This window comes from Dama dama, chromosome 13 (assembly GCF_033118175.1).
Source record: "Dama dama isolate Ldn47 chromosome 13, ASM3311817v1, whole genome shotgun sequence".
In the NCBI taxonomy this organism is placed as follows: domain Eukaryota; kingdom Metazoa; phylum Chordata; class Mammalia; order Artiodactyla; family Cervidae; genus Dama; species Dama dama.
Window position 1 is genome coordinate 11,317,421 of NC_083693.1, and position 17,123 is coordinate 11,334,543.

Here is a 17,123-nt window from a genome sequence, read left to right on the forward strand (position 1 = left end):
TGCTTGTGCCTGGGAGGCTCAGTGACAGGTGACGTTTGTGTCGTTGGTGGCCTGCTGCCAGTAGAAGGACTCCCGAAGGGTATCTTTGGTGCCTTGAAGAGTTGCAAGATGAGAGGCCAAGCAAGCAGCCCTGTGGGTTGTAATGTGGTGTGTGCACATGCCCCTTGGCCGCCATTTGTCCCCTGGGCCTGGAATTTCCTAGGCTCCCTATGGTTGGGGCCAGTCAGCTGGCCCTGATAGCACCAATGTGTTCGCCCCCTGGCAATGGAGCATCAAGCTTGGAGGCCCATGGTTCTGGTAGAGATTGGCCATTGGTTGGAATACCCAGGCTGACTCAGTGTAGGAGCCAGCAGCTCCCATGGCGCTTTGGCAGAGACCTGTGGCATCCAGGGTCTTCCCCTGACAGGTCTTCTGAAGTCTTCATGAAAGCATCCTTAATGATCTGAGTGCACGCGGTCATTTTGCCCAGCATCATCCTGTGGGTGTTCCTGCTTGAGGATTGTCCCTGTGTGTGCCGAGGCCTTGCAGGCTTCAGATTTGGGTGAGTGACCCTTGGGGCAGGATGAGTCCAATGTGGACCACGCCCTGCATTATGGGAGCTTTCTGTAGGGTGTGGTCAGTAGCCTGGTCCCTATAGGGTGTGGATGTGAGGATAATCTGGCCAGGAAAGGGATCCCGTTTCTGTGGGACTGACCCCTGGATCCTGGTACCTGAGGAAGTCCAAGTCCCATCCTTCCTTTCTGTCAGAGGCCGCCCAGTGAGTAGACTGACTGGCAGGAAGAGACGCATGCCTTGAATTCTGCTCCTATTCGAGGGTGCGCTGGGCCGAATCTGCCCTAGTGCCAAGTTCACCTTACTCTGTAGTTCTCTGGGAAACTTTTCTGGTTAGGGTGGAGGTGAACCTTGTGCCAAGGACCCCAGAGCTGTAGTAGTAGCTACAGTCTCAGGGTACGTGGCATTGACACAGAACTCCGCAATGTGGACTTGGGCGGTCAGATTCTGTGCTTTGGTCAGAGATCATGGGTCATGGAGACTGGGAGCCTAGAGCCTACGTCAACAGCCCCTCAGTGAAATTTTGCATGGGGCTGAAGCAAGTTGCCAGGTGTCATCCCCCATTTGGTGGGAGGACAGGAAGTCAGGGCTCCATGAAGACGGCATGCGTGTTCAGACTGCAGGGCCTTTCAGTGCGGGCTCTGAGACTTGGCTACCTGGACATATTTCTGGACACACCCCCAAATTGCCGAGAGTGCATTCTTGTTGGTACACCGGGACACAGGCACTCAACCCCACATCGAAGCCCCTGCCACCCATGCATGCTGAGTCAGAAAGACACCCACGTGACCTTGAGCCTAATTTGTGCACTCTTTTGAACGGTAGGTAACCAGTTGTCTGTAAGGGATGGATGTAGTTGGGTTGCAGATACAGGCCTTCCCCCGGTGAAACCTCTGCATCAGTGTTACTCAGTGAGAGACCAAGTCCACATCTCAAGTGTTCCTGTGCTTTCTGTCCCCTCGTCAGGTGCAGTTGCCAGATATGGCTGTCCATTACCCAGGAGACGAAGGTCCGCCCATGAGGCGGCGGCCCGAGGTGCAAGGGAGTCCGGCAAGAAGTGTGGCGGCCCAGGGTGCTGCCCGGTCTTTTAGGATCACCGAGCACGGTACGGCTTCTCCTGCCCCAAGACGTGTCGTGAATTTCAGGTTTCCTGGCACTGCCTGAGTGGCTGTACGTATGAAGGGTCCGTTCCTCTCGCTGAGAAGGCTGGGGGCTCTGAGTTGCCCCGGCTGCTGGAGGACTCCCAGGTCACTGGCTCCTCCTTGGAGCGGCGCTGCCTGCCCTGTGGAGGTGGGGAGCCAGCCAGCACGTGCTCGGATCGATGACGACACCCTCTCATGCATTCCTTGGAAAATCTGAACAAAATGAGTGAGAACTCACTACCGTCTCCTCATCGAAACTGAGGTCCAGCACGTTGCCTCCCTTGGGGTTAAGGGTGGGACTGGTTAGCAAGAGGGCTTCTCTGACTGCGTCACACACACGCATGGAGGAGCCAGGTCACCACCATTTGCGAGGCTCCCATCTGCGGGTGGGCCGTGTCCAGATGTTCGAGCAGCCCTCTTGGAATGTGGGGTCCACGGTGAAGGGCACTGAGGAGCAGAAGAGGCATCCGGCTTGTGCAGTGGTGGTAGGTGTCGCAGTCGATCCTGGCATCGGACAGTGAGCTCTTCTCTCAGAGCGGTGCATTTTGTCCTGGTTCCTGCTGCAAGTGTGCTAATTGGGGCTCTCGTGATGTCGATTCTGACGCAAGGAAACTTCTGTGGTGTCTGATTGGAGGCCCAGGTCAGATCTGAGGCCCTGGCCATTGCGGCCCTTTGGGTTGGTGAGATTGCTGAGGACCCTGTGGGCTGCAGCAGCTGCAGAGACCTAGGGGAACGGTGGCAGTTGTGAAAGTGAATAGGCCTCATTTCTGCCCTTGGCAGTTCCTGAATTGCAAGTCCTGTCACATGCTTGAGTCTTGGAGGTCGCCATGGACTGTGTTGTGGTCACAGGCCTGCATTGCTCCTGCATGTTGACCAGAGCCCCAGAGGAGAATGGTTGGGCAGGTGAGGAAAAGCGCAGTGTGATTGCCTGGGATGTTATGAATGCTGAGGCTGCAGGCACTGTTGTTCTGTTTTCACTGATACATAGTGTGGTCCTTTTGAAGCTGCCCTCAGCTGGGTATAGAGGAGGGGGCATTGCTTGTGCCTGGGAGGCTCAGTGACAGGTGACGTTTGTGTCGTTGGTGGCCTGCTGCCAGTAGAAGGACTCCCGAAGGGTATCTTTGGTGCCTTGAAGAGTTGCAAGATGAGAGGCCAAGCAAGCAGCCCTGTGGGTTGTAATGTGGTGTGTGCACATGCCCCTTGGCCTCCATTTGTCCCCTGGGCCTGGAATTACCTAGGCTCCCTAAGGTTCGGGCCAGTCAGCCGGCCTTGATAGCACCAATGTGTCCGCCCCCTGGCAATGGAGCATCAAGCTTGGAGGCCCATGGTTCTGGTAGAGATTGGCCATTGGTTGGAATACCCAGGCTGACTCAGTGTAGGAGCCAGCAGCTCCCATGGCGCTTTGGCAGAGACCTGTGGCATCCAGGGTCTTCCCCTGACAGGTCTTCTGAAGTCTTCATGAAAGCATCCTTAATGATCTGAGTGCACGCGGTCATTTTGCCCAGCATCATCCTGTGGGTGTTCCTGCTTGAGGATTGTCCCTGTGTGTGCCGAGGCCTTGCAGGCTTCAGATTTGGGTGAGTGACCCTTGGGGCAGGATGAGTCCAATGTGGCCCACGCCCTGCATTATGGGAGCTTTCTGTAGGGTGTGGTCAGTAGCCTGGTCCCTATAGGGTGTGGATGTGAGGATAATCTGGCCAGGAAAGGGATCCCGTTTCTGTGGGACTGACCCCTGGATCCTGGTACCTGAGGAAGTCCAAGTCCCATCCTTCCTTTCTGTCAGAGGCCGCCCAGTGAGTAGACTGACTGGCAGGAAGAGACGCATGCCTTGAATTCTGCTCCTATTCGAGGGTGCGCTGGGCCGAATCTGCCCTAGTGCCAAGTTCACCTTACTCTGTAGTTCTCTGGGAAACTTTTCTGGTTAGGGTGGAGGTGAACCTTGTGCCAAGGACCCCTGAGCTGTAGTAGTAGCTACAGTCTCAGGGTACGTGGCATTGACACAGATGCTCCGCAATGTGGACTTGGGCGGTCAGATTCTGTGCTTTGGTCAGAGATCATTGGTCATGGAGACTGGGAGCCTAGAGCCTACGTCAACAGCCCCTCAGTGAAATTTTGCATGGGGCTGAAGCAAGTTGCCAGGTGTCATCCCCCATTTGGTGGGAGGACAGGAAGTCAGGGCTCCATGAAGACGGCATGCGTGTTCAGACTGCAGGGCCTTTCAGTGCGGGCTCTGAGACTTGGCTACCTGGACATATTTCTGGACACACCCCCAAATTGCCGAGAGTGCATTCTTGTTGGTACACCGGGACACAGGCACTCAACCCCACATCGAAGCCCCTGCCACCCATGCATGCTGAGTCAGAAAGACACCCACATGACCTTGAGCCTAATTTGTGCACTCTTTTGAACGGTAGGTAACCAGTTGTCTGTAAGGGATGGATGTAGTTGGGTTGCAGATACAGGCCTTCCCCCGGTGAAACCTCTGCATCAGTGTTACTCAGTGAGAGACCAAGTCCACATCTCAAGTGTTCCTGTGCTTTCTGTCCCCTCGTCAGGTGCAGTTGCCAGATATGGCTGTCCATTACCCAGGAGACGAAGGTCCGCCCATGAGGCGGCGGCCCGAGGTGCAAGGGAGTCCGGCAAGAAGTGTGGCGGCCCAGGGTGCTGCCCGGTCTTTTAGGATCACCGAGCACGGTACGGCTTCTCCTGCCCCAAGACGTGTCGTGAATTTCAGGTTTCCTGGCACTGCCTGAGTGGCTGTACGTATGAAGGGTCCGTTCCTCTCGCTGAGAAGGCTGGGGGCTCTGAGTTGCCCCGGCTGCTGGAGGACTCCCAGGTCACTGGCTCCTCCTTGGAGCGGCGCTGCCTGCCCTGTGGAGGTGGGGAGCCAGCCAGCACGTGCTCGGATCGATGACGACACCCTCTCATGCATTCCTTGGAAAATCTGAACAAAATGAGTGAGAACTCACTACCGTCTCCTCATCGAAACTGAGGTCCAGCACGTTGCCTCCCTTGGGGTTAAGGGTGGGACTGGTTAGCAAGAGGGCTTCTCTGACTGCGTCACACACACGCATGGAGGAGCCAGGTCACCACCATTTGCGAGGCTCCCATCTGCGGGTGGGCCGTGTGCAGATGTTCGAGCAGCCCTCTTGGAATGTGGGGTCCACGGTGAAGGGCACTGAGGAGCAGAAGAGGCATCCGGCTTGTGCAGTGGTGGTAGGTGTCGCAGTCGATCCTGGCATCGGACAGTGAGCTCTTGTCTCAGAGCGGTGCATTTTGTCCTGGTTCCTGCTGCAAGTGTGCTAATTGGGGCTCTCGTGATGTCGATTCTGACGCAAGGAAGCTTCTGTGGTGTCTGATTGGAGGCCCAGGTCAGATCTGAGGCCCTGGCCATTGCGGCCCTTTGGGTTGGTGAGATTGCTGAGGACCCTGTGGGCTGCAGAGACCTAGGGGAACGGTGGCAGTTGTGAAAGTGAATAGGCCTCATTTCTGCCCTTGGCAGTTCCTGAATTGCAAGTCCTGTCACATGCTTGAGTCTTGGAGGTCGCCATGGACTGTGTTGTGGTCACAGGCCTGCATTGCTCCTGCATGTTGACCAGAGCCCCAGAGGAGAATGGTTGGGCAGGTGAGGAAAAGCGCAGTGTGATTGCCTGGGATGTTATGTCTGCTGAGGCTGCAGGCACTGTTGTTCTGTTTTCACTGATACATAGTGTGGTCCTTTTGAAGCTGCCCTCAGCTGGGTATAGAGGAGGGGGCATTGCTTGTGCCTGGGAGGCTCAGTGACAGGTGACGTTTGTGTCGTTGGTAGCCTGCTGCCAGTAGAAGGACTCCCGAAGGGTATCTTTGGTGCCTTGAGGAGTTGCAAGATGAGAGGCCAAGCAAGCAGCCCTGTGGGTTGTAATGTGGTGTGTGCACATGCCCCTTGGCCGCCATTTGTCCCCTGGGCCTGGAATTACCTAGGCTCCCTAAGGTTGGGGCCAGTCAGCCGGCCTTGATAGCACCAATGTGTTCGCCCCCTGGCAATGGAGCATCAAGCTTGGAGGCCCATGGTTCTGGTAGAGATTGGCCATTGGTTGGAATACCCAGGCTGACTCAGTGTAGGAGCCAGCAGCTCCCATGGCGCTTTGGCAGAGACCTGTGGCATCCTGGGTCTTCCCCTGACAGGTCTTCTGAAGTCTTCATGAAAGCATCCTTAATGATCTGAGTGCACGCGGTCATTTTGCCCAGCATCATCCTGTGGGTGTTCCTGCTTGAGGATTGTCCCTGTGTGTGCCGAGGCCTTGGAGGCTTCAGATTTGGGTGAGTGACCCTTGGGGCAGGATGAGTCCAATGTGGACCACGCCCTGCATTATGGGAGCTTTCTGTAGGGTGTGGTCAGTAGCCTGGTCCCTACAGGGTGTGGATGTGAGGATAATCTGGCCAGGAAAGGGATGCTGTTTCTGTGGGACTGACCCCTGGATCCTGATACCTGAGGAAGTCCAAGTCCCATCCTTCCTTTCTGTCAGAGGCCGCCCAGTGAGTAGACTGACTGGCAGGAAGAGACGCATGCCTTGAATTCTGCTCCTATTCGAGGGTGCGCTGGGCCGAATCTGCCCTAGTGCCAAGTTCACCTTACTCTGTAGTTCTCTGGGAAACTTTTCTGGTTAGGGTGGAGGTGAACCTTGTGCCAAGGACCCCTGAGCTGTAGTAGTAGCTACAGTCTCAGGGTACGTGGCATTGACACAGATGCTCCGCAATGTGGACTTGGGCGGTCAGATTCTGTGCTTTGGTCAGAGATCATTGGTCATGGAGACTGGGAGCCTAGAGCCTATGTCAACAGCCCCTCAGTGAAATTTTGCATGGGGCTGAAGCAAGTTGCCAGGTGTCATCCCCCATTTGGTGGGAGGACAGGAAGTCAGGGCTCCATGAAGACGGCATGCGTGTTCAGACTGCAGGGCCTTTCAGTGCGGGCTCTGAGACTTGGCTACCTTGACATATTTCTGGACACACCCCCAAATTGCCGAGAGTGCATTCTTGTTGCTACACCGGGACACAGGCACTCAACCCCACATCGAAGCCCCTGCCACCCATGCATGCTGAGTCAGAAAGACACCCACATGACCTTGAGCCTAATTTGTGCACTCTTTTGAACGGTAGGTAACCAGTTGTCTGTAAGGGATGAATGTAGTTGGGTTGCAGATACAGGCCTTCCCCCAGTGAAACCTCTGCATCAGTGTTACTCAGTGAGAGACCAAGTCCACATCTCAAGTGTTCCTGTGCTTTCTGTCCCCTCGTCAGGTGCAGTTGCCAGATATGGCTGTCCATTACCCAGGAGACGAAGGTCCGCCCATGAGGCGGCGGCCCGAGGTGCAAGGGAGTCCGGCAAGAAGTGTGGCGCCCCAGGGTGCTGCCCGGTCTTTAGGATCACCGAGCACGGTACGGCTTCTCCTGCCCCAAGACGTGTCGTGAATTTCAGGTTTCCTGGCACTGCCTGAGTGGCTGTACGTATGAAGGGTCCGTTCCTCTCGCTGAGAAGGCTGGGGGCTCTGAGTTGCCCCGGCTGCTGGAGGACTCCCAGGTCACTGGCTCCTCCTTGGAGCGGCGCTGCCTGCCCTGTGGAGGTGGGGAGCCAGCCAGCACGTGCTCGGATCGATGACGACACCCTCTCATGCATTCCTTGGAAAATCTGAACAAAATGAGTGAGAACTCACTACCGTCTCCTCATCGAAACTGAGGTCCAGCACGTTGCCTCCCTTGGGGTTAAGGGTGGGACTGGTTAGCAAGAGGGCTTCTCTGACTGCGTCACACACACGCATGGAGGAGCCAGGTCACTACCATTTGCGAGGCTCCCATCTGCGGGTGGGCCGTGTCCAGATGTTCGAGCAGCCCTCTTGGAATGTGGGGTCCATGGTGAAGGGCACTGAGGAGCAGAAGAGGCATCCGGCTTGTGCAGTGGTGGTAGGTGTCGCAGTCGATCCTGGCATCGGACAGTGAGCTCTTGTCTCAGAGCGGTGCATTTTGTCCTGGTTCCTGCTGCAAGTGTGCTAATTGGGGCTCTCGTGATGTCGATTCTGACGCAAGGAAGCTTCTGTGGTGTCTGATTGGAGGCCCAGGTCAGATCTGAGGCCCTGGCCATTGCGGCCCTTTGGGTTGGTGAGATTGCTGAGGACCCTGTGAGCTGCAGCGGCTGCAGAGACCTAGGGGAACGGTGGCAGTTGTGAAAGTGAATAGGCCTCATTTCTGCCCTTGGCAGTTCCTGAATTGCAAGTCCTGTCACATGCTTGAGTCTTGGAGGTCGCCATGGACTGTGTTGTGGTCACAGGCCTGCATTGCTCCTGCATGTTGACCAGAGCCCCAGAGGAGAATGGTTGGGCAGGTGAGGAAAAGCGCAGTGTGATTGCCTGGGATGTTATGTCTGCTGAGGCTGCAGGCACTGTTGTTCTGTTTTCACTGATACATAGTGTGGTCCTTTTGAAGCTGCCCTCAGCTGGGTATAGAGGAGGGGGCATTGCTTGTGCCTGGGAGGCTCAGTGACAGGTGACGTTTGTGTCGTTGGTGGCCTGCTGCCAGTAGAAGGACTCCCGAAGGGTATCTTTGGTGCCTTGAAGAGTTGCAAGAAGAGAGGCCAAGCAAGCAGCCCTGTGGGTTGTAATGTGGTGTGTGCACATGCCCCTTGGCCGCCATTTGTCCCCTGGGCCTGGAATTACCTAGGCTCCCTAAGGTTGGGGCCAGTCAGCCGGCCCTGATAGCACCAATGTGTCCGCCCCCTGGCAATGGAGCATCAAGCTTGGAGGCCCATGGTTCTGGTAGAGATTGGCCATTGATTGGAATACCCAGGCTGACTCAGTGTAGGAGCCAGCAGCTCCCATGGCGCTTTGGCAGAGACCTGTGGCATCCAGGGTCTTCCCCTGACAGGTCTTCTGAAGTCTTCATGAAAGCATCCTTAATGATCTGAGTGCACGCGGTCATTTTGCCCAGCGTCATCCTGTGGGTGTTCCTGCTTGAGGATTGTCCCTGTGTGTGCCGAGGCCTTGGAGGCTTCAGATTTGGGTGAGTGACCCTTGGGGCAGGATGAGTCCAATGTGGTCCACGCCCTGCATTATGGGAGCTTTCTGTAGGGTGCGGTCAGTAGCCTGGTCCCTACAGGGTGTGGATGTGAGGATAATCTGGCCAGGAAAGGGATGGTGTTTCTGTGGGACTGACCCCTGGATCCTGGTACCTGAGGAAGTCCAAGTCCCATCCTTCCTTTCTGTCAGAGGCCGCCCAGTGAGTAGACTGACTGGCAGGAAGAGACGCATGCCTTGAATTCTGCTCCTATTCGAGGGTGTGCTGGGCCGAATATGCCCTAGTGCCAAGTTCACCTTACTCTGTAGTTCTCTGGGAAACTTTTCTGGTTAGGGTGGAGGTGAACCTTGTGCCAAGGACCCCAGAGCTGTAGTAGTAGCTACAGTCTCAGGGTACGTGGCATTGACACAGATGCTCCGCAATGTGGACTTGGGCGGTCAGATTCTGTGCTTTGGTCAGAGATCATGGGTCATGGAGACTGGGAGCCTAGAGCCTACGTCAACAGCCCCTCAGTGAAATTTTGCATGGGGCTGAAGGAAGTTGCCAGGTGTCATCCCCCATTTGGTGGGAGGACAGGAAGTCAGGTCTCCATGAAGACGGCATGCGTGTTCAGACTGCAGGGCCTTTGCGGGCTCTGAGACTTGGCTACCTGGACATATTTCTGGACACACCCCCAAATTGCCGAGAGTGCATTCTTGTTGGTACACCGGGACACAGGCACTCAACCCCACATCGAAGCCCCTGCCACCCATGCATGCTGAGTCAGAAAGACACCCACATGACCTTGAGCCTAATTTGTGCACTCTTTTGAACGGTAGGTAACCAGTTGTCTGTAAGGGATGGATGTAGTTGGGTTGCAGATACAGGCCTTCCCCCAGTGAAACCTCTGCATCAGTGTTACTCAGTGAGAGACCAAGTCCACATCTCAAGTGTTCCTGTGCTTTCTGTCCCCTCGTCAGGTGCAGTTGCCAGATATGGCTGTCCATGACACAGGACACGAAGGTCCGCCCATGAGGCGGCGGCTCGAGGTGCAAGGGAGTCCGGCAAGAAGTGTGGCGGCCCACGGTGCTGCCCAGTCTTTTAGGATCACCGAGCACGGTACGGCTTCTCCTGCCCCAAGACGTGTCGTGAATTTCAGGTTTCCTGGCACTGCCTGAGTGGCTGTACGTATGGAGGGTCCGTTCCTCTCGCTGAGAAGGCTGGGGGCTCTGAGTTGCCCCGGCTGCTGGAGGACTCCCAGGTCACTGGCTCCTCCTTGGAGCGGCGCTGCCTGCCCTGTGGAGGTGGGGAGCCAGCCAGCACGTGCTCGGATCGATGACGACACCCTCTCATGCATTCCTTGGAAAATCTGAACAAAATGAGTGAGAACTCACTACCGTCTCCTCATCGAAACTGAGGTCCAGCACGTTGCCTCCCTTGGGGTTAAGGGTGGGACTGGTTAGCAAGAGGGCTTCTCTGACTGCGTCACACACACGCATGGAGGAGCCAGGTCACCACCATTTGCGAGGCTCCCATCTGCGGGTGGGCCGTGTCCAGATGTTCGAGCAGCCCTCTTGGAATGTGGGGTCCACGGTGAAGGGCACTGAGGAGCAGAAGAGGCATCCGGCTTGTGCAGTGGTGGTAGGTGTCGCAGTCGATCCTGGCATCGGACAGTGAGCTCTTCTCTCAGAGCGGTGCATTTTGTCCTGGTTCCTGCTGCAAGTGTGCTAATTGGGGCTCTCGTGATGTCGATTCTGACGCAAGGAAGCTTCTGTGGTGTCTGATTGGAGGCCCAGGTCAGATCTGAGGCCCTGGCCATTGCGGCCCTTTGGGTTGGTGAGATTGCTGAGGACCCTGTGGGCTGCAGCGGCTGCAGAGACCTAGGGGAACGGTGGCAGTTGTGAAAGTGAATAGGCCTCATTTCTGCCCTTGGCAGTTCCTGAATTGCAAGTCCTGTCACATGCTTGAGTCTTGGAGGTCGCCATGGACTGTGTTGTGGTCACAGGCCTGCATTGCTCCTGCATGTTGACCAGAGCCCCAGAGGAGAATGGTTGGGCAGGTGAGGAAAAGCGCAGTGTGATTGCCTGGGATGTTATGTCTGCTGAGGCTGCAGGCACTGTCGTTCTATTTTCACTGATACATAGTGTGGTCCTTTTGAAGCTGCCCTCAGCTGGGTACAGAGGAGGGGGCATTGCTTGTGCCTGGGAGGCTCAGTGACAGGTGACGTTTGTGTCGTTGGTGGCCTGCTGCCAGTAGAAGGACTCCCGAAGGGTATCTTTGGTGCCTTGAAGAGTTGCAAGAAGAGAGGCCAAGCAAGCAGCCCTGTGGGTTGTAATGTGGTGTGTGCACATGCCCCTTCGCCGCCATTTGTCCCGTGGGGCTGGAATTACCTAGGCTCCCTAAGATTGGGGCCAGTCAGCCGGCCCTGATAGCACCAATGTGTTCACCCCCTGGCAATGGAGAATCAAGCTTGGAGGCCCATGGTTCTGGTAGAGATTGGCCATTGGTTGGAATACCCAGGCTGACTCAATGTAGGAGCCAGCAGCTCCCATGGCGCTTTGGCAGAGACCTGTGGCATCCAGGGTCTTCCCCTGACAGGTCTTCTGAAGTCTTCATGAAAGCATCCTTAATGATCTGAGTGCACGCGGTCATTTTGCCCAGCGTCATCCTGTGGGTGTTCCTGCTTGAGGATTCTCCCTGTGTGTGCCGAGGCCTTGGAGGCTTCAGATTTGGGTGAGTGACCCTTGGGGCAGGATGAGTCCAATGTGGTCCACGCCCTGCATTTTGGGAGCTTTCTGTAGGGTGTGGTCAGTAGCCTGGTCCCTACAGGGTGTGGATGTGAGGATAATCTGGCCAGGAAAGGGATGGTGTTTCTGTGGGACTGACCCCTGGATCCTGGTACCTGAGGAAGCCCAAGTCCCATCCTTCCTTTCTGTCAGAGGCCGCCCAGTGAGTAGACTGACTGGCAGGAAGAGACGCATGCCTTGAATTCTGCTCCTATTCGAGGGTGCGCTGGGCCGAATCTGCCCTAGTGCCAAGTTCACCTTACTCTGTAGTTCTCTGGGAAACTTTTCTGGTTAGGGTGGAGGTGAACCTTGTGCCAACGACCCCAGAGCTGTAGTAGTAGCTACAGTCTCAGGGTACGTGGCATTGACACAGATGCTCCGCAATGTGGACTTGGGCGGTCAGATTCTGTGCTTTGGTCAGAGATCATGGGTCATGGAGACTGGGAGCCTAGAGCCTACGTCAACAGCCCCTCAGTGAAATTTTGCATGGGGCTGAAGCAAGTTGCCAGGTGTCATCCCCCATTTGGTGGGAAGACAGGAAGTCAGGTCTCCATGAAGACGGCATGCGTGTTCAGACTGCAGGGCCTTTCATTGCGGGCTCTGAGACTTGGCTACCTGGACATATTTCTGGACACACCCCCAAATTGCCGAGAGTGCATTCTTTTTGGTACACCGGGACACAGGCACTCAACCCCACATCGAAGCCCCTGCCACCCATGCATGCTGAGTCAGAAAGACACCCACATGACCTTGAGCCTAATTTGTGCACTCTTTTGAACGGTAGGTAACCAGTTGTCTGTAAGGGATGGATGTAGTTGGGTTGCAGATACAGGCCTTCCCCCAGTGAAACCTCTGCATCAGTGTTACTCAGTGAGAGACCAAGTCCACATCTCAAGTGTTCCTGTGCTTTCTGTCCCCTCGTCAGGTGCAGTTGCCAGATATGGCTGTCCATGACCCAGGAGACGAAGGTCCACCCATGAGGCGGCGGCTCGAGGTGCAAGGGAGTCCGGCAAGAAGTGTGGCGGCCCACGGTGCTGCCCAGTCTTTTAGGATCACCGAGCACGGTACGGCTTCTCCTGCCCCAAGAGGTGTCGTGAATTTCAGGTTTCCTGGCACTGCCTGAGTGGCTGTACGTATGGAGGGTCCGTTCCTCTCGCTGAGAAGGCTGGGGGCTCTGAGTTGCCCCGGCTGCTGGAGGACTCCCAGGTCACTGGCTCCTCCTTGGAGCGGCGCTGCCTGCCCTGTGGAGGTGGGGAGCCAGCCAGCACGTGCTCGGATCGATGACGACACCCTCTCATGCATTCCTTGGAAAATCTGAACAAAATGAGTGAGAACTCACTACCGTCTCCTCATCGAAACTGAGGTCCAGCACGTTGCCTCCCTTGGGGTTAAGGGTGGGACTGGTTAGCAAGAGGGCTTCTCTGACTGCGTCACACACACGCATGGAGGAGCCAGGTCACCACCATTTGCGAGGCTCCCATCTGCGGGTGGGCCGTGTCCAGATGTTCGAGCAGCCCTCTTGGAATGTGGGGTCCACGGTGAAGGGCACTGAGGAGCAGAAGAGGCATCCGGCTTGTGCAGTGGTGGTAGGTGTCGCAGTCGATCCTGGCATCGGACAGTGAGCTCTTCTCTCAGAGCGGTGCATTTTGTCCTGGTTCCTGCTGCAAGTGTGCTAATTGGGGCTCTCGTGATGTCGATTCTGACGCAAGGAAGCTTCTGTGGTGTCTGATTGGAGGCCCAGGTCAGATCTGAGGCCCTGGCCATTGCGGCCCTTTGGGTTGGTGAGATTGCTGAGGACCCTGTGGGCTGCAGCGGCTGCAGAGACCTAGGGGAACGGTGGCAGTTGTGAAAGTGAATAGGCCTCATTTCTGCCCTTGGCAGTTCCTGAATTGCAAGTCCTGTCACATGCTTGAGTCTTGGAGGTCGCCATGGACTGTGTTGTGGTCACAGGCCTGCATTGCTCCTGCATGTTGACCAGAGCCCCAGAGGACAATGGTTGGGCAGGTGAGGAAAAGCGCAGTGTGATTGCCTGGGATGTTATGTCTGCTGAGGCTGCAGGCACTGTCGTTCTATTTTCACTGATACATAGTGTGGTCCTTTTGAAGCTGCCCTCAGCTGGGTACAGAGGAGGGGGCATTGCTTGTGCCTGGGAGGCTCAGTGACAGGTGACGTTTGTGTCGTTGGTGGCCTGCTGCCAGTAGAAGGACTCCCGAAGGGTATCTTTGGTGCCTTGAAGAGTTGCAAGAAGAGAGGCCAAGCAAGCAGCCCTGTGGGTTGTAATGTGGTGTGTGCACATGCCCCTTCGCCGCCATTTGTCCCGTGGGGCTGGAATTACCTAGGCTCCCTAAGATTGGGGCCAGTCAGCCGGCCCTGATAGCACCAATGTGTTCACCCCCTGGCAATGGAGAATCAAGCTTGGAGGCCCATGGTTCTGGTAGAGATTGGCCATTGGTTGGAATACCCAGGCTGACTCAATGTAGGAGCCAGCAGCTCCCATGGCGCTTTGGCAGAGACCTGTGGCATCCAGGGTCTTCCCCTGACAGGTCTTCTGAAGTCTTCATGAAAGCATCCTTAATGATCTGAGTGCACGCGGTCATTTTGCCCAGCGTCATCCTGTGGGTGTTCCTGCTTGAGGATTGTCCCTGTGTGTGCCGAGGCCTTGGAGGCTTCAGATTTGGGTGAGTGACCCTTGGGGCAGGATGAGTCCAATGTGGTCCACGCCCTGCATTATGGGAGCTTTCTGTAGGGTGTGGTCAGTAGCCTGGTCCCTACAGGGTGTGGATGTGAGGATAATCTGGCCAGGAAAGGGATGGTGTTTCTGTGGGACTGACCCCTGGATCCTGGTACCTGAGGAAGTCCAAGTCCCATCCTTCCTTTCTGTCAGAGGCCGCCCAGTGAGTAGACTGACTGGCAGGAAGAGACGCATGCCTTGAATTCTGCTCCTATTCGAGGGTGCGCTGGGCCGAATCTGCCCTAGTGCCAAGTTCACCTTACTCTGTAGTTCTCTGGGAAACTTTTCTGGTTAGGGTGGAGGTGAACCTTGTGCCAAGGACCCCTGAGCTGTAGTAGTAGCTAGTCTCAGGGTACGTGGCATTGACACAGATGCTCCGCAATGTGGACTTGGGCGGTCAGATTCTGTGCTTTGGTCAGAGATCATGGGTCATGGAGACTGGGAGCCTAGAGCCTACGTCAACAGCCCCTCAGTGAAATTTTGCATGGGGCTGAAGCAAGTTGCCAGGTGTCATCCCCCATTTGGTGGGAGGACAGGAAGTCAGGTCTCCATGAAGACGGCATGCGTGTTCAGACTGCAGGGCCTTTCAGTGCGGGCTCTGAGACTTGGCTACCTGGACATATTTCTGGACACACCCCCAAATTGCCGAGAGTGCATTCTTGTTGGTACACCGGGACACAGGCACTCAACCCCACATCGAAGCCCCTGCCACCCATGCATGCTGAGTCAGAAAGACACCCACATGACCTTGAGCCTAATTTGTGCACTCTTTTGAACGGTAGGTAACCAGTTGTCTGTAAGGGATGGATGTAGTTGGGTTGCAGATACAGGCCTTCCCCCAGTGAAACCTCTGCATCAGTGTTACTCAGTGAGAGACCAAGTCCACATCTCAAGTGTTCCTGTGCTTTCTGTCCCCTCGTCAGGTGCAGTTGCCAGATATGGCTGTCCATGACCCAGGAGACGAAGGTCCGCCCATGAGGCGGCGGCTCGAGGTGCAAGGGAGTCCGGCAAGAAGTGTGGCGGCCCAGGGTTCTGCCCGGTCTTTTAGGATCACCGAGCACGGTACGGCTTCTCCTGCCCCAAGACGTGTCGTGAATTTCAGGTTTCCTGGCACTGCCTGAGTGGCTGTACGTATGGAGGGTCCGTTCCTCTCGCTGAGAAGGCTGGGGGCTCTGAGTTGCCCCGGCTGCTGGAGGACTCCCAGGTCACTGGCTCCTCCTTGGAGCGGCGCTGCCTGCCCTGTGGAGGTGGGGAGCCAGCCAGCACGTGCTCGGATCGATGACGACACCCTCTCATGCATTCCTTGGAAAATCTGAACAAAATGAGTGAGAACTCACTACCGTCTCCTCATCGAAACTGAGGTCCAGCACGTTGCCTCCCTTGGGGTTAAGGGTGGGACTGGTTAGCAAGAGGGCTTCTCTGACTGCGTCACACACACGCATGGAGGAGCCAGGTCACCACCATTTGCGAGGCTCCCATCTGCGGGTGGGCCGTGTCCAGATGTTCGAGCAGCCCTCTTGGAATGTGGGGTCCACGGTGAAGGGCACTGAGGAGCAGAAGAGGCATCCGGCTTGTGCAGTGGTGGTAGGTGTCGCAGTCGATCCTGGCATCGGACAGTGAGCTCTTGTCTCAGAGCGGTGCATTTTGTCCTGGTTCCTGCTGCAAGTGTGCTAATTGGGGCTCTCGTGATGTCGATTCTGACGCAAGGAAGCTTCTGTGGTGTCTGATTGGAGGCCCAGGTCAGATCTGAGGCCCTGGCCATTGCGGCCCTTTGGGTTGGTGAGATTGCTGAGGACCCTGTGGGCTGCAGCGGCTGCAGAGACCTAGGGGAACGGTGGCAGTTGTGAAAGTGAATAGGCCTCATTTCTGCCCTTGGCAGTTCCTGAATTGCAAGTCCTGTCACATGCTTGAGTCTTGGAGGTCGCCATGGACTGTGTTGTGGTCACAGGCCTGCATTGCTCCTGCATGTTGACCAGAGCCCCAGAGGAGAATGGTTGGGCAGGTGAGGAAAAGCGCAGTGTGATTGCCTGGGATGTTGTCTGCTGAGGCTGCAGGCACTGTCGTTCTATTTTCACTGATACATAGTGTGGTCCTTTTGAAGCTGCCCTCAGCTGGGTACAGAGGAGGGGGCATTGCTTGTGCCTGGGAGGCTCAGTGACAGGTGACGTTTGTGTCGTTGGTGGCCTGCTGCCAGTAGAAGGACTCCCGAAGGGTATCTTTGGTGCCTTGAAGAGTTGCAAGAAGAGAGGCCAAGCAAGCAGCCCTGTGGGTTGTAATGTGGTGTGTGCACATGCCCCTTCGCCGCCATTTGTCCCGTGGGGCTGGAATTACCTAGGCTCCCTAATATTGGGGCCAGTCAACCGGCCCTGATAGCACCAATGTGTTCACCCCCTGGCAATGGAGCATCAAGCTTGGAGGCCCATGGTTCTGGTAGAGATTGGCCATTGGTTGGAATACCCAGGCTGACTCAGTGTAGGAGCCAGCAGCTCCCATGGCGCTTTGGCAGAGACCTGTGGCATCCAGGGTCTTCCCCTGACAGGTCTTCTGAAGTCTTCATGAAAGCATCCTTAATGATCTGAGTGCACGCGGTCATTTTGCCCAGCGTCATCCTGTGGGTGTTCCTGCTTGAGGATTGTCCCTGTGTGTGCCGAGGCCTTGGAGGCTTCAGATTTGGGTGAGTGACCCTTGGGGCAGGATGAGTCCAATGTGGACCACGCCCTGCATTATGGGAGCTTTCTGTAGAGTGTGGTCAGTAGCCTGGTCCCTACAGGGTGTGGATGTGAGGATAATCTGGCCAGGAAAGGGATGGTGTTTCTGTGGGACTGACCCCTGGATCCTGGTACCTGAGGAAGTCCAAGTCCCATCCTTCCTTTCTGTCAGAGGCCGCCC

At 56.0% G+C, this 17,123-nt stretch overlaps 6 non-coding genes across 6 annotated transcripts; all 6 read left to right on the forward strand.

Annotated features, from left to right (window-relative positions):
• The first annotated feature begins 1,867 nt into the window (after nucleotides 1-1,867).
• LOC133068622 (small nucleolar RNA SNORD116) lies at nucleotides 1,868-1,960 on the forward strand. Its single transcript, XR_009695590.1, has one exon. It is a non-coding gene; the product is annotated as a small nucleolar RNA SNORD116 (small nucleolar RNA).
• A 2,638-nt stretch (nucleotides 1,961-4,598) lies between these two features.
• Nucleotides 4,599-4,691, forward strand: LOC133068623 (small nucleolar RNA SNORD116). The gene has a single exon (XR_009695591.1). It is a non-coding gene; the product is annotated as a small nucleolar RNA SNORD116 (small nucleolar RNA).
• Nucleotides 4,692-7,319: 2,628 nt separating this feature from the next.
• On the forward strand, nucleotides 7,320-7,412 carry LOC133068625 (small nucleolar RNA SNORD116). Its single transcript, XR_009695593.1, has one exon. It is a non-coding gene; the product is annotated as a small nucleolar RNA SNORD116 (small nucleolar RNA).
• Nucleotides 7,413-10,046: 2,634 nt separating this feature from the next.
• On the forward strand, nucleotides 10,047-10,139 carry LOC133068626 (small nucleolar RNA SNORD116). The gene has a single exon (XR_009695594.1). It is a non-coding gene; the product is annotated as a small nucleolar RNA SNORD116 (small nucleolar RNA).
• Nucleotides 10,140-12,777: 2,638 nt separating this feature from the next.
• LOC133068627 (small nucleolar RNA SNORD116) lies at nucleotides 12,778-12,870 on the forward strand. Its single transcript, XR_009695595.1, has one exon. It is a non-coding gene; the product is annotated as a small nucleolar RNA SNORD116 (small nucleolar RNA).
• Nucleotides 12,871-15,506: 2,636 nt separating this feature from the next.
• On the forward strand, nucleotides 15,507-15,599 carry LOC133068628 (small nucleolar RNA SNORD116). Its single transcript, XR_009695596.1, has one exon. It is a non-coding gene; the product is annotated as a small nucleolar RNA SNORD116 (small nucleolar RNA).
• The last annotated feature ends 1,524 nt before the right edge of the window (nucleotides 15,600-17,123 follow it).